Source organism: Lissotriton vulgaris, chromosome 4_1, assembly GCF_964263255.1.
Source record: "Lissotriton vulgaris chromosome 4_1, aLisVul1.2, whole genome shotgun sequence".
NCBI lineage: Eukaryota > Metazoa > Chordata > Amphibia > Caudata > Salamandridae > Lissotriton > Lissotriton vulgaris.
In genome coordinates this window covers 278756682-278772078 of record NC_141691.1, presented here as the reverse complement: position 1 = coordinate 278772078, position 15397 = coordinate 278756682, and positions in this window count along the sequence as shown.

The following is a 15397-nucleotide window of genomic DNA, read 5'->3' as shown; positions in this document are numbered from 1 at the left end:
TGAGTGGATATATATTCTAGGGATGAATGAAAGATGCAGACCCCCGGGCATATTATGGTTCGTCTGGTAGATGCTCATGTGGGGAAAGTCTGGAAATCTTCATGAGACACTCTATTTACATAAACTGTATTTACGCTGCATTGAAGAGGACATTCATCAGTGCATCATCTAAGTTAACTGACCCCAGGGGATATTGTCATTTAGACCTGTAGTGTTAGTCCCCAGTCTAAAAACCCATCTCTGCTCTTTCTCAAAGAGTCCTTGTTCAGATGGGAGTTGTTCAACTACTGTCCACCTGATGTCATTCACACAATGTCCATTCTCAATGAAATGTGTGGCCATTTTTGTCGTCGTCTTCTTACAACGTATATTGCTCTTATGTTTCCCGATTCGTGTTTTCACTGGTCTTTTTGTCATGCCAATATACTCCAAATTGCAAGGGCACGTTATCATATAAATGACATTTTTGCTGTTGCAGTTGGTTAGTTTCCGTTGTTCCCACCTCGTTCCGTTAGTAAAAGTTAGATTCTTACTTTTCTGAGTCAGGTGAAAGCTCGCACAGTTACCACATGGGTAGTGGCCTCCCAGTCCCTGTGGATGGAGTTATGGCATTTGTTGCAGTTTTGGGCGTGTGTGCACTAGCATGTCCTTGAGATTTTTGCCTCGTTTGTGGGCAAATAAGGGTTTCTCAATGTTTAGTTTGTCACTTGTCAGGCTGTGCATTGGAACCTACTTGTAGGTACCTAAATCAGCCACAGAACCCAAAAGCTCTTTTCAGGGCTACCCTACCTTTGATCACTCAAAATATTTATCTTATTCTAACTTTTTTCACTATTTTCCACCAAAGTACGCTCCCCGGTACGCTCCCCGGTGCGCGTACCGGGCGCTCCCCCTGCGAAAAATTTTAATTTTATTTTCTTTTTTGCATTTATGTACCTCCTAAACTCCCCTCAGAAAACCTAGCGGGTCAGGGTGTGTCTACCGTGCCCCTTTTACCCATTCACAATGTTGTTTGTCCTCCATCTTGTGTCTCAATTCTACCAAAACACAAAATGGCGGACTCCCGTAGCGCTCCCGGTGCGCGTACCGGTGCGCGCACCAGTAAGCGCTCCCAAAAAATGTGGGAAGTTACCTTTCTCAAAAACCACTGGAGACACTTTCACCAAATATAGAATAGGCCCTACTACATACCATTCCCTACCATGTTCCCAAATTTGATGGTATTCCATTGAGCCATTTAGGCTGTAGCCCTGTCTAAATATCCTGAGGTAAATCACATGACAAAAACACATATGAAAGTGTTAGAATTTACAACCAATTAAAATGTTAGTTACATTTTGTACTTTACTGTGCTGACATTTGATTGGTTATGTACATGAATATATATGAAAAATGAGAGGGAAACACAGCCATTTTGACTAATACTACCTGAGGTACATTTGAAAAGAATTTTCACAGAAAACTTCAACTGCTTTGAAAAAAGTAAGTTGTTAATTTGGAAGGGGAACTATGTTGTGCACTTTAATTTAATTTGGGAAAACGTTTTCTGATAGTTATATACTGTCCTTCTGTAATAGTTATAGATTGAGATAGGCTTCTCTGTTATAATTATGGATTGAGTTAGGCTTCTCTGGTATAATTATGAATTCACTTAGGCTTCATCACATGCGCTTTTTAATAGTTCTACTTCCTGCCTGAAACCATACACTGCCCAAAAATTACTTCACTGTTAAAAACTCAGAAGTACCTGTCTGAACTTAAACCCAACAGTACCCTAACTCTACTGATATAGTTATTTTTATGCAATTTACAGAAAGAAAATGGAAGGAGAACAACAATCAAATGTTATTTCTTTCGAAGTAAAGGTTGAAAATCCAGATGAAAAAAAAGATGAATTGGATTTCATGGATGACTCTTTGTACCAACAATTAATAGACTGTTTGGAACAAATTGATTAATGTAATGATAATTATGAGGAAATTCCGGACAATAAAATGTTGAAAGTTTTATTAAATTTTGAAAAAGAATCCGAAGAATAAATGTATATTTAATAATTTAAAATTGTTTGAGACATTATTCATTTTATATGTAATTCATGAAGTAGTACCAAAATGATTATAATATAAAGTGAGACTTATAGTATACTGTGCAACATTTTTGTGTTACATAGTAAATTTGCTCATAGTTACTTCCTTTCTCCCACTATATTATCTCCAATGTGTATTTTACATCTCTTTTTCATCATCATAAGGGAGCAGGATAGACTACCCATGATCCCCTAGGCCTTCTCAGGGAGTGCCTAAAGTATCTGTTTCTGCTTCCCTGACAGACTATGGTATGGATTCCATATACCACAATAACTTATGTAACAACATGCAAGATGTGTACAGAGGAGACGGTCTACATTGGTACCTACATGTAGGTACTTAAATAAAAATAAAAAATAAAACAACAAAAAGAATTTTTTTTTTTTAAACAGCTACTTTTTTTTAAAACTGACATTCTTTTTCCCCATGGTACATATCGGGCGCTCCCCCCGCTCAAATGGAAAAAAAGAAAAAAAAATGTTTTGCCCCCACATCAAACCTAGGGGGTCAGGGGGGGTCTACCATGCCCCCTTTTGGTCATTTCCCCCTTTGTTTTTGCCACCTCTTGTGTCTTGATCCTACCGAGACATAAGATGGTGGCTGCTCCGGACTGTTTGGAATGTTTACAGACACCCGAGAGCCAATCAGGTTTGCGCGCGCGAACTCGCGTAGCGCGCTGGTACGCGCCCCTGTGCGAATACCGGGGCGCGCTTATAGATATATATATATTTCTTTGAACCTTAATTACTCAAAATCCACTGGAGCACATATCTTGAGACATTGCAAAGGCACATCGGGCTACCAGTCCCTACAATTTTGCCAAGTTTGGTGAAATCCATTCAGCCGTTCGGGCTAAAAGTGAGGTCGACCGCCCTATGGAAATTAACATGGGGAAAACACGTTTTGGGACCCCCCTTTTATCTCGGCCCCCGCTTGACAAATCCCCCCAAACTTTCAGGGAAGGACCGGAGCACCACGAGGCAAATTTGAGGAAATTTTCAGGCAGATTCCTCAACCGGCGCCAAAGTTATTCCCAATAGAATGTTGCAATTTTCCTATTGAAAATAATCCTAACTATAACTACCTACTGGCTACTGCCAGTAGGTAATATATATTTAAAATAAATATTAAGACAAGACATTATCTGAACTGATCATAAAAATAATATTCTTTAACTTTCAATAAAGTTACATTACTTATAAATACAATTTAGCAAAGTTGCGCTGGCTGCGAACTTCGTACGCGCACCCTACGTGTACCCCATGTGACCAGAAAAAACGAGATTTGATTGGTTTATTACACTTCCTATTGTAAGTATTGAAGGACCCCACCCATTTCAATCACTCTTGTTAGAACTTCCTGAGGAGAAGACAACTTCTGGCAAGTTATGCTCTTTTTCAATTTTGCACACCTGTTTCTCAGCAAAGATGGAGAAATGGCAACTAATGAAGCATCTTCTGATTCAGAACACTCTGGAAATGAAGAATTTGTGCCTGAACCTCCCCCTCCAGAGAGGTATTCTTTAATTGTGTGGAAGTTTTTCACTTTTCCTCCAGGGCAGATAAAAGTTATTGCCTCAAAAGTAACTTGTAAAATCTGCAAGGCGGTCCTGTCCAGGGTAGACCTTATAAAAAAGTACTCATGTGGAACAGCGAGTAGGCAAAAACATCTGCAAACTCGACACCAAGTCAACTTTGCAAGGGAGGTAATGAGAAGACTCAGAGAAAATGCTCCTCAACCACGGGCTGTTGCAATTACATCAACATCTTCATCATCTCCTCCAGATATACGTCCCCAATTTGGGAGAGTCAGGATTCAATGTGTTCAATGCAACCGTCTTATTTCATATGGGGAGCAGTTGGTGGACCTGGTTTCTCGTGCCATCGACAACCACTGTTGTTAGTCTCCTTTTTTTTTTCTCCTCCTAGTTTTTAGTTCTGTTTATCCTGTTCACATTTTTTCCCTCTTTTAAAATAAAAATACATAATTGTTCAAAAAATCCCCCCAAAAATATAAAACAACAAAAAAAAGTTCTTTTCAGACTTTCTTGTGGAGAAGTGTGGCTCACGGTGTAGAGCAGGCAGACCCGGAAGCTGAGGTCAGACCCGGGACCAGGGTTCAATTCCCGACGCGGCAGGGTCTTGAGCTCAAATGTCCACGGACTCGATAATTCTCGCTTCGGTGCCTGCTCTAATCATGGGTTCTCACTCTGCAACTCTGGGCATTAAGCTTGCTTAATCTCCACAATGGCCCCCTTGCGGGGGATGCCTGGCTTTCACCTTGGGGATGCCCTGTATGGGCTATCTCACAGGGAAAAGCCAGGACGGGTTCCCAAGGCAAGCGCCGGGAAACCTCCGGGTAGCTGTGCGCTCAATAAATGCAATAATAATAATAATAATAATAATATTAATACCTACTCTGGTTAAAGAAAGAGCTAAGCTTGTATGCTAGTGTGTGAAAGTTTGCATGACTGTATGTCTAGGAGATAGAAAGAAAGCATTTGTGGTGTGTGGTGAATGCATAAGTGCAGAACTATAAGGAAGTGCTGCAGCACAACACTGTTAACTGTTTAGCTACAGCGTGCTGTGTTACTTACAAAGCACAGGGCTGTAACATATGTACATAAATATGTTGCAAGTCTGTGCTTCCCTCTGCACAGCTGCTTAAACTGCAGCTATGTGGTGACACAGGCACCCTTGCACCATGGTGTGAGGATGTCTGTGTCATTTGGATATTGTCTTTGTGCAGGAAGGCACACCTTCCTACACAAAAACAATCAGTAAAGGCATTTTTCTCATTTGATATATAATGTGCATTGTAGCATATATATCGAAAGACAAAAAATGAGGAGAAGTGAAAACAATTCTCCTTGTTGGGCCTTGCTACACCAATTGGAGGATGGTGCAGCATTCACACACATGTCCAGATTTATTACTTTTGATAAAACTAGAGATGTATCTTGTTCTAAGACTGTTCTGTGCAAACACGCACAGCAACACCTATAAAATGCCTTTTCAACGCAAAGTGGTGTGTATTATGAGATTGTATTTACATGGAAAACAAAAGGTATTCACAGTGCCTTTTCCTCTCCTTGTAAATATGAAAGACTTACTTAAACTTACCTCAGCAGTAACACATGTAACTAAAGCTACATATTTTATTCAGTTGTTTTTTACGATGTAAATTGTAGTAAATTGCTTATTTTAGAATTAGGATCTGTGCAAGAGAAGAAAAAATAGTTAGAACATGTAATAATACATTTTAACAACTAAGCATAATTTTAACATTTTACAAAGTAATTTCTGTGCCATTTTTGCTGTTCTCAGAATACATTGAATTTCACTAGAATCAGTGATTTCAATTGTACTCATCACATAACAGCGGGCAAAAAAACAATCAATAAGATTGTTTAAAAAAAACAAGAATCCATCCTCAAAAATATACTGTATAATACAAATCACACATATATAAAATCCTTACTGCTAAGAATATTTTATAACTTTAATTTATAAACACTGTAAATGTGTTCACTTAAAAGTATACATCGAGACATTATGCAAGAAAAAGTCCATGATTTCAACAGATACCTTTCCATGAGGCCAAATGGTATTTCTGCACTCCTTTTTATGTAATTTATCCAATGGTAATCCTATTAAATCATAATAATAAATTCCTCAGAGGCTGAATTATCTTCCTAAAACTTTGGCTTTAAAAATATTAGATAGGAATTTGGTAATTTGCAAGACAAACGTTGTTTGAAAACCAACTGAGCATCATTACAACATGTCCAGCCTTTTTCACTTTTAAGGAATCTCAATTTGAGATTCCTTAAATTCTATTCATGTACAATTAAAAAATTGCGATTTTGCTTTTTTTGCCGCTATTTACCGCAAAGTCTGACTTCGTGGTAAATAGCGTTACACACACACATGTCCTTTGAACATGTGTGTGCGCAACATAAGTCTAAATATACATTTCAGGGGTGCTACAGGGTGTCCTTTGGACACCCCTGGCACCCTGGAAATCGCATCCTTATTTGCGATTAGCAAATTGCTAATCGCAAATAAGCAATAACTCCCCATTCATTCCTATGGGCCTTTAGGAGGTATTCCTTATTTGCGATTAACAATTTGCTAATCGCAAATAAGGAATGTGTATGAATCGCAATTTATTTAGCGATTCCTACATGAATCCCGTTTTGCAAGTCCTTAATAGCGATTTCTTAATAATCGCTATTAAGGACTTGCAAAACGGGACAATGATGAATCTGCACCCTAGTTTCCATAGGAAATCTGCAACATTCTATTTGGAATAACGTTCTCCAAGAAAATGGCCTGCTCCGCTCCGCTCCGCTCCTTCCCTGAAATTTTGGGGGTGATTCGTAAAGCAGGAGCCAAGAAAAAAGCGGAATTACGCTAAATTTAGCAAAAGGGTACAGTTTGGTTCGCAGATCACGCTTTTTGTTAAATGGTGTAAATCTGTTCAGTAGTTCCGGAGAAAATCATAAGTATATCTATAGGAGCTTACCATAAGATTACTGTACTCTGTACCTTATCAAGCACGAGATGAATGCTAATTGGCTGTCAACACTCCAAACCACGAAGTGTTGGAAGCCGTCTTGTGCGAAAGCAGAGAAACAAAGGCGGAAAACGAAAAAAGGGGGCAGGGTAGAAACACCCTGACCCCATAGGCATGCTCAGAGGGTCCCACAAGAACCCCCAAGGCCCCAAAACATATATATATTTTTTTTTAATTGCGGGGTCCGCGTAAGCACGCGAACTCCGCAGAAAAAAAACTGGTCTGCTTTTTTTTAAAATTAGCCCCTGAAGGGACCACATCCTGGGGGCAAAGTGAGAAAAAAAGTGTGGGGGGTCTCAATCCCTGCCACACTGCCCTGTGCACCGCCACCCCCCGGGGCAAAGTAATTATGATAGCAGGGGCATAAAGCCCCCCGCAGCCCCGGGGACCGCCACCCCAGGGCTTCGATATCAGTGATGGAGGGCCTCTAAGGCCCCCCGAGCCCCGGGGGCCACCACCTGGGGCTTTCTTTCTAAGTATGTGGGGGGCTCACGGCCCCCCACAACCCCAGGGACTGCCATCCCGGGGCTTTGATATTAGTGATGGTGGGCCTCTAAGGCCCGCTGAGCCCAAGGGAATGCCACCCCCCCACCCCCTGGGGCTACTTTAAAAAAAATGAAAACAAATCCTGTGTGGAGGGGCTTTTTGCTCCCCCCAGCTCGCCCTAGGGAGCGCCACCTCCCTGGTGCTGTAATATTGAATATAGGGGGGTCCGTGAAGGACCCCCCCCAGCCCAGGGGACCACCAAGCCCCGGGGCTTTCCAATGTTGGGAGGGGGGCCGTGTGGCCCCCTCCTGGAGCCTTGTGGTGGCCCTGGGGTTCGCCACCTCCCCAGGGCCGGCTCCTGCAGTATCCCGGGGTGTCTAACCCCAGGACACTGCTTTTTGCTATGGTCCGTGGTTTTGTGTACCCCCTAAGTCTAAAGGGAGGTTATACAGGCCGATTCTAGGTTGGCAGTGTGTGTTTCCTTTCCCTCCCTCCATCCTAATTGACAACGTAATGAGGGGAGTCAAAGTAAGGCACTCCTGTTGTCACTTAGACCCCCCACACTAAACAGCAGATTCTCCATCCCCAATAACCTAAAAGTCCCTCTCTCTCTCTAGAACCTTCTACCACCCTCATCACACAAATGCACTCTCCTCAACTGCAGATCGGCCTCGAAACATTCTGCTGCTATTGCTGATCTCCTCTTATCAATGGACCTTGACCTAATCATCCTGACCGAAACCTGGCTAACTGAATCTTCGACACCTATAATGGACATTCTGGTTCCTCCCAACTACCACATTATCAGGCTAGACAGAGCAGGCAAATTAGGTGGTGGAATCGCATGCATCTACAGGAATAACCTCTCTTTTCAGAAAGTCAATTCTACCTCCCTACCATCCCCAACATCCTGGGAATACATCTGCCTTGACATCTTCAGTGAGGGCAAACCGATATGCTCTCTTCACAGCATCTACCACCCACCCAGGGACAACTTCACCTTTTCCCAACAAATCATGGATATGATCTCAACCAATTCTGGTCGGCAGCTCACCCAAATATACCTTGGTGACTTCAACCTCCAATGGAACGATTGCAAGGACGCGGTGGTAAATAGTCCTAAAAACTTCCTCGATGCCCTCAACCTCACCCAAATATGCAACAGCCCGACCCACGAGAAAGGTTCTATCCTCGACCTGATCATCTCCAAAGAGGAGTCTATCCAACTCGAGTCCATCCAACCCTGTGACTGGTCAGATCATCATACTGTCACATTCTTTATCAATGAAAAAGTTAAAGTTAACCCAGCTCAATTATCCAAGCCCAAAGTCTGGAAAAGAGACATGAAAAAACTCAACCCAGGCTCTTTGCCCCCTAACAGGTGCAATCTCCTACTGCCACCAACAGGCGATACGGACGTTCAAACACTGACTGACCACTATCTCAACGCTATGACCTCCAAAATTAATGAGACTGCTCCTATGCAGCTAAAAAGAGCCTCTACTAAAGTCTCCAATCCATGGTACGACGGGAGACTCAATGAAGATAGACGAGACATGCGAATGGCAGAGCGTACCTGGAGATCAGCTCCCTCGGCAATGCACCTAAAAGATCTGAAGAAAAAGAGAAATGCCTACTACAGGAAAATAAAACGCTCAAAATCAGACTTCTTCAGCCTCCAGCTCGAACAAGCAAAAAAACGCCTGAGAAAATTGTTTGAGCTAATCCGATCACAATCCAAGGATCAACCCCAACCACTCAACACTGCGCGTGAGGCACCCTCCTGTGAAGACTTCGCTGCTTTCTTTACCCAAAAAACTGACAACATAAAGAGCGATCTCCTCATTGACGCAAGCCTCTACTCCAAACGCCAGTGCCTAGCAGCCACTGAACCAAAAAACAATGCCACATGGTCAACCTTCGGCACATACTCAGAAGAGGAAATTGGCAAACTGCTCAGCACCCTGAAACCATCCAATCACCTCTCGGACCCCCTTCCTGCTGCAGCAGTAAAAGACTTTACCCCCTTGCTTATCCCTCTCTGGACTAAAATTATCAACAGCTCCCTCCAACAAGGAAGCATGCCTGACTCCCTCAAAGTTGGTCAGGTCACACCTCTTCTAAAGAAACCTACCGCCAACCCCTCTGATCTCAACAATTACCGTCCCATTACCAATATTCCCACTCTCGCCAAACTGCTGGAAAAATGCGCACAACTACAATTGACTAAACACAGAGAAAAATTTGATCTCCTCAACCCTCACCAGTCAGGCTTCCGAGCAGGGCACAGTACAGAAACTGCTATGACTCACATAATTGACGACGCACTTCAAATGCTAGACCAAAATGACACCTGCCTCCTCATCCTCCTTGATCTCTCTTCAGCATTCGATACCGGTAAACATGAGAATTTACTAGAGCTTCTAAACACAAGAATGGGTTTATCTGGAACTGTTCTCAAGTGGTTCACCTCCTTTCTTCACAACAGGTCGCAAAAATTTAAGAGCAACAACCTGATGTCCACGCCAATACCCGTAACGCTAGGTGTCCCCCAAGGATCCTCTCTATCCCCAACTCTGTTCAACCTAGTCATGGAACCTCTCACCACCTTGCTACAAGCATCCAATGTACACTTTCACATGTACGCAGATGACACCCAACTTTATCTCAAATTACAGTCCCCCAAGGACATCTTGCTCCTGAACTCAACGATCAGATGCACCCAATCCTGGCTTGCCGATAATCATCTCAAACTCAATGCCCTGAAAACAGAGTTCCTTCTGATCTCACCTCCAGCGAAGTTCTCCACCACTCAAATTTGGCTTAAAGCCCTAACCGCTCTCAATGTCCAACCCACCATCGTGGACTCAGCAAAATCCCTAGGCATAACACTAGACACCAATCTGAACATGCAGCAACATATCAGCAAGGCAACAAAGGGAGAAAACTTCCAGATCAACACTCTGAGGAAACTTAAACACTACCTCCCAGCCAAAGACTTCCAAACCGCAGTACAAGCACTAGTCATCCCACGAATTGAATACGGCAGCATCGCCCTCTGTGGACTCCCCCTAACTACAACCGCACCCCTAAGAGCTTCTCTAAACGCGGCAGCGAGACTCATCACTGGGTCAAAAAAACACTCCCATATTACCCCTGACTTGAAATCCCTGAACTGGCTGCCTTTTGAAGCTAGAATACATCTGAAAATCTCCTGCATGACACACAAGGCGGTACATCTAAACTCACCCGGATACCTCGCTCAGAAACTGACAATCTCCGGAGGAGCTAGAAACACCAGAGGCACAAACAATCTTCTGTTGAAACCTCGAAGATTCCGGAAGGAAAAAACATATAAGCGCTCCTTCTCAGGAATGGCGCCTAGGATCTGGAACTCTCTCCCGCCGGAAACCAGGCTTATCTCTTCCACCACACTCTTTAAAAATGAAGTAAAAGCTATCCTCATGGCTAAATACACCTGAACTACTATCTTGAACACTGTTAGCACTCTGCACCGATCTATACTACATGTTTGACCCTTTTGATTATTTGTATTAACTGTCTTATTACTCACATGTTTGGCTTTGTAGCCACCTATTTGTACTATTTTGTACTCATGTATGGCTTTGTTGCCACCTATTTGTACTATTTGACCTATTGATTTATCTGTCTAACCATGCTCCCTCATGTACTTCTCTTTGTAAAGCGCTCTGATATCTGCAAGGATCTTGTCCGCGCTATATAAAACTTTCAAAATAAATAAATAAAATTGGTAGGACACGGGTTAATAAAACCAGGCTGTACCACTCTTAGACCCTCCTGGCCCGTATTGCCTCTTCATTTGCTAAGTCTTAAGTATTTAATCTCTGCACTTGACAGTGGTCCTCCAACAGTGTATTCTCATCATAGTCCAAGCACATACAATCTATAATTTTATCTGCTCTTGTGCATTCTGTGTGGTGGTACCGCTACCGCATATTGCACATTATAGAACACCTTGAGTGTCATGGAAGAGCTTAACATACTTTTTACAAGTAGCAGGAATGAAGAGGAAGATACGAATGCTGCAGATATCAGTTGTGATTTCCTAGATGAAACCTTAGATGCTGATTTTGTGGAAGCATTAGATGACATCGAGTATGATCATATGACTATTGAAATTGATAATCAGGAAAATGAAATACACGATGAAATTATTTTAGAAGCTCTAATAAATTATGAGATGTTACAAGAATAAATGTATTATTATATAATAATAATGGTTTGAGACACTCTTTTTTGCAGAATTGTAATAATTCAGCTAGTACTGAAGTACTCATGAGGCAAAGTGGGCCTTAGGGCATGGACTGCTTCAAACCCCTACAGACTATGCATGCACTCTTCCATGCACCATCAAACTTGTGTTTTATACCTTCAATACCCTCTTTACACTTCCAGCAAACACTATCACACTTCTGTTTTAATATTGTAGTGAGCCACACAGCACAATGAATCACATTTATTTTCTGTTACCACCTCAAACACTGATATTACAGTAAGGAATTGTTCAGAATATTTATGAAAGCAGTTGAAACATTGATATTATAGTAAACAAGTATTAAAAATAGTTTAAAGGAATCACAAAATATTTTATGTGAGCCCACAAACCTCGATATTACAATAATGAAGTTGTGAAAATAGTTGCAGTGTAGCTTAAAATATTGAAAGTGAGGAGTAAAAAAACAAAGCAACAACAAACAACAGTAAAGAAGTTGTGAAAATAGTTTCAATGTATCACAAAAACTCATTTCACTTCACTGAGAACATGTTTCTTTTCTATTGACAAATCTTATATCTTACAGATGGAAAATGTCACTTACACAGTAAGCATTTTTTTTTGGGCATGTAGTGCTGTAGATTTAGATCCTTTTCATAGTTCATAGTCCTGCCATGTTGTGTTGTGTTTGGCCGAGGTAGTAGCTATAACAAAAAGGCTTGTTAAAGGGCCTTGACTTTGAATCAGAATATGAAATTCAAGAATAATTTATAACCACAGCCAAAAAAGGCAGCAAATAGGTTTGTATATGTGTGGATGATGTGTTGATTTAGTGGAAGATGAAAAAGGTGAAAATTAAGAAAAGCAGCAGATGCGCAAACTTCCCACTGCCTTGTAAAGGAAGCGGGTGTTTGGTTTTCCAGGCTAATATAGACTGTGAGTCGGATTCAGTAGTAGGAGCCTGAGAAACTGGCACAACATCTAAGGAGGCAAGCAAGTGCACAAAGTACATACACTGTGCAGTAGAAAGGACGCAAGTGTGCAAATTACACACTGCCATTCACGGGTAGTAGTTACCAAGAAGGCTCAATTAAGGGCCTGCACTTTGAATTTGAAATACTTTTATAATAATTGATAACTGCAGCCAAGAAAGGCAGCAAGTGTGCTAATTTCTTACTGCCTTCGGCCGGGTAGTAGCTACAACAATAAGGCTTGATAAAAGGCTTGACTTAAATTCATAAATAATTGATAACCCCAGCCAAGAAAGGCAGCAAGTGTGCAAATTTCTCACTGCCTTTGGCCGGGGTCGTTGTTACAACAAAAAGGTTCGATAAAGGGTCTGCACTTTGAATGCGGATATGAAATAGAAGAATAGTTGATAGCCATAGCCAAGAAAGGCAGTAAGTAGGTGTGTGTATGTGTAGATGATGTGTTAATTGAGTGGAAGATGAATAATGTAAAAAATAAGAAAGGCTGCAAGTGTGCAAATTACCCACTGCCTTTAGTCGGAGAAGTAGTTACAACAAAAAGGCTTGATAAAGGGCCATGAGTTTGAATCAGAATATGAAATTGAAAAATAGTTGATAACCCCAGCCAAGATAGGCAGCAAGTAAGTGTTTGTATGTGTGGATGATGTGTTCATTAAATGGAAGATGAATAAGGTTGCAGACACGCAAAGTAACCACTGCCTTATCAGGAAAGTAGATATTTGGATACCCGGCTCATTACACAGCTTGTGCGTCGCATGAAAGAATGCAAATGTGGAAATTACCCACTGCCATTCACGGGAAGTATTTACCAAGAAGGCTGAATAAAGGGCCTGCACTTTGAATTTGTATTGCAAGAAGAATAATTGATAACCCCAGCCAAGAAAGGCAGCAATTGTTCAAGGGGTAGTACAAAAAGGCTTGATAAAGGGCCTTGGCTTTGAATCAGAATATGAAATTCAAGATAACCCATTCATTGATAACCCCAGCCAAGAAAGGCAGCAAGTGTGCAAATTTCTTACTGTCTTCGGATGGGGTAGTTGTTTCAACAAAAAGGCTTGATAAAGGGTCTGCACTTTGAATACGGATATGAAATAGAAGAATAGTTGATAACCATAGCCAAGAAAGGCAGCAAGTAGGTGTGTGTATGTGTAGATGATGTGTTGATTGATTGGAAGATGAATAAGTAAAAAGTAAGAAAGGCTGCAGACGGGCAAAGTAACCGCTGCCTTATCAGGGAAGTAGATCTTTGGATACCCAGCTCATTACACAGACTGTGCGTCGCAAGAAAGGATACAAGTGTGGAAATTATCCACTGCCATTCACGGGAAGTAGTTACCAAGACGGCCGAATAAAGGGCCTGCATTTTGAATTTGAATTTCTTGAAGAATAATTGATAACCCCAGTAAAGAAAGGCAGTGTGTGTGCACATTTTCCACTACCTTCGGCCGGGGTAGTAGCTACAACAAAAAGGTTTGATAAAAGGCCTGCACTTTGAATACGGATATGAAATAGATGAATAGTTGATACCTATAGACAAGAAAGACAGCATGTAGGTGTGTGTACGTGTAAATGATGTGTTGATTGAGTGGAAGATGAATAATGTAAAAAATAAGAAATGCTGCAAGTGCACAACTTACCCACTGCCATTCATGGGTAGTAGTTACCAAGAAGGTTCAATAAAGGGCTTGCACTTTGAATTAGAATAACAAACAGAAGCATTGATAACCATAGCGCATACTGGCTCTTTTTTAATATTGGTAGACCTTTGTTAAGCTTTTCATTGTACATAAACGGCAGGAAGTGCGCAAATTACCCACTGCCATTCACGGGTAATAGTTACTAAGAAGGCTCAATAAAGGGCCTGCACTTTTAATTTGTATTACAAGAAGAAAAATTGATAACCCCCAGCCAAGAAAGGCTGCAAGTGTGCAAATTAACCACCACTGCCTTTAGCTGGGGAAGTAGTTACAACAAAAAGGCTCAATAAAGGGTCTTGACTTTGAATCAGAATCTGAAATTTAACAATAATTGATAACCCAGCCAAGAAAGGCAGCAAGTGTGCAAATCTCCCACTGCCTTCGGCCGGGGTAGTTGTTACAACAAAAAAGCTTGATAAATGGCTAATGACTAATGTTGAGGACAGCAATGCTCCTGTTCCTGTTTTTATGAGGTTGATAGACTGTTTCACGTAACACAAAAGTTCATCACAATAAATGCATAGACATTTAAGTTTACCAAAATCAAGTTCAATATGCGAGTATGGACTGCTTGCCGAAGATGCTGTTGCAGCAGTTGATGTGCTTGGTGCAGGAGCAAGTGGGTTGTCCTGCAATCTCTGTGTTGCAGCTCAACAAAGTTGTTGGGGTGCAAGTTCTTCACGTGCCGCACTATATTTTCTGTGACAAAGGAGTATTTTTTGGATGGATCACCCCTTGAAAGAGTTGTTTGGCAAATGTTATAGGTTACTTTTGGAGCATTAACCTTCGGCTGGGGTAGTAGCTACAATAAAAAGGCTCAATAAAGGGCCTTGACTTTGAATTAGAATATGACATTGAACAATAATTGATAACTCCAGCTGGGCTGGGGTAGTTGATACCAATTACAAGATAATGTCAAAAAAACTAATGTTGAGGACATCGATGCTCCTGCTTCCTGCATTTTATCAGGCCGATAGACTGTTCCCCGTAACACAAAAGTTGATCGCAATAAATGCATAGAATGTTAACTTCACCGAAATCAGGATCAATCTGTGGGTGTGGACTGCTTACTGAAGATGCTGCTGCGGCAGTCAATGGGCTTGGTGCAGCAGCAGTTGGGTTCTCCTGTAACTTCTGTGTTGCAGCTTGAGCAAAGTTATTGGGGTGCAAGTTCTTGACATGTCGCACCATACTCGCTGTGTCAAAGAAGTATTTTTTCCATGGATCACCCCTTGAAAGAATTTTTTGGCACATTTTACTGGTTACTAAAGGAGCATTGACCTTTTTTTGCCCTTCGGGGAAAAT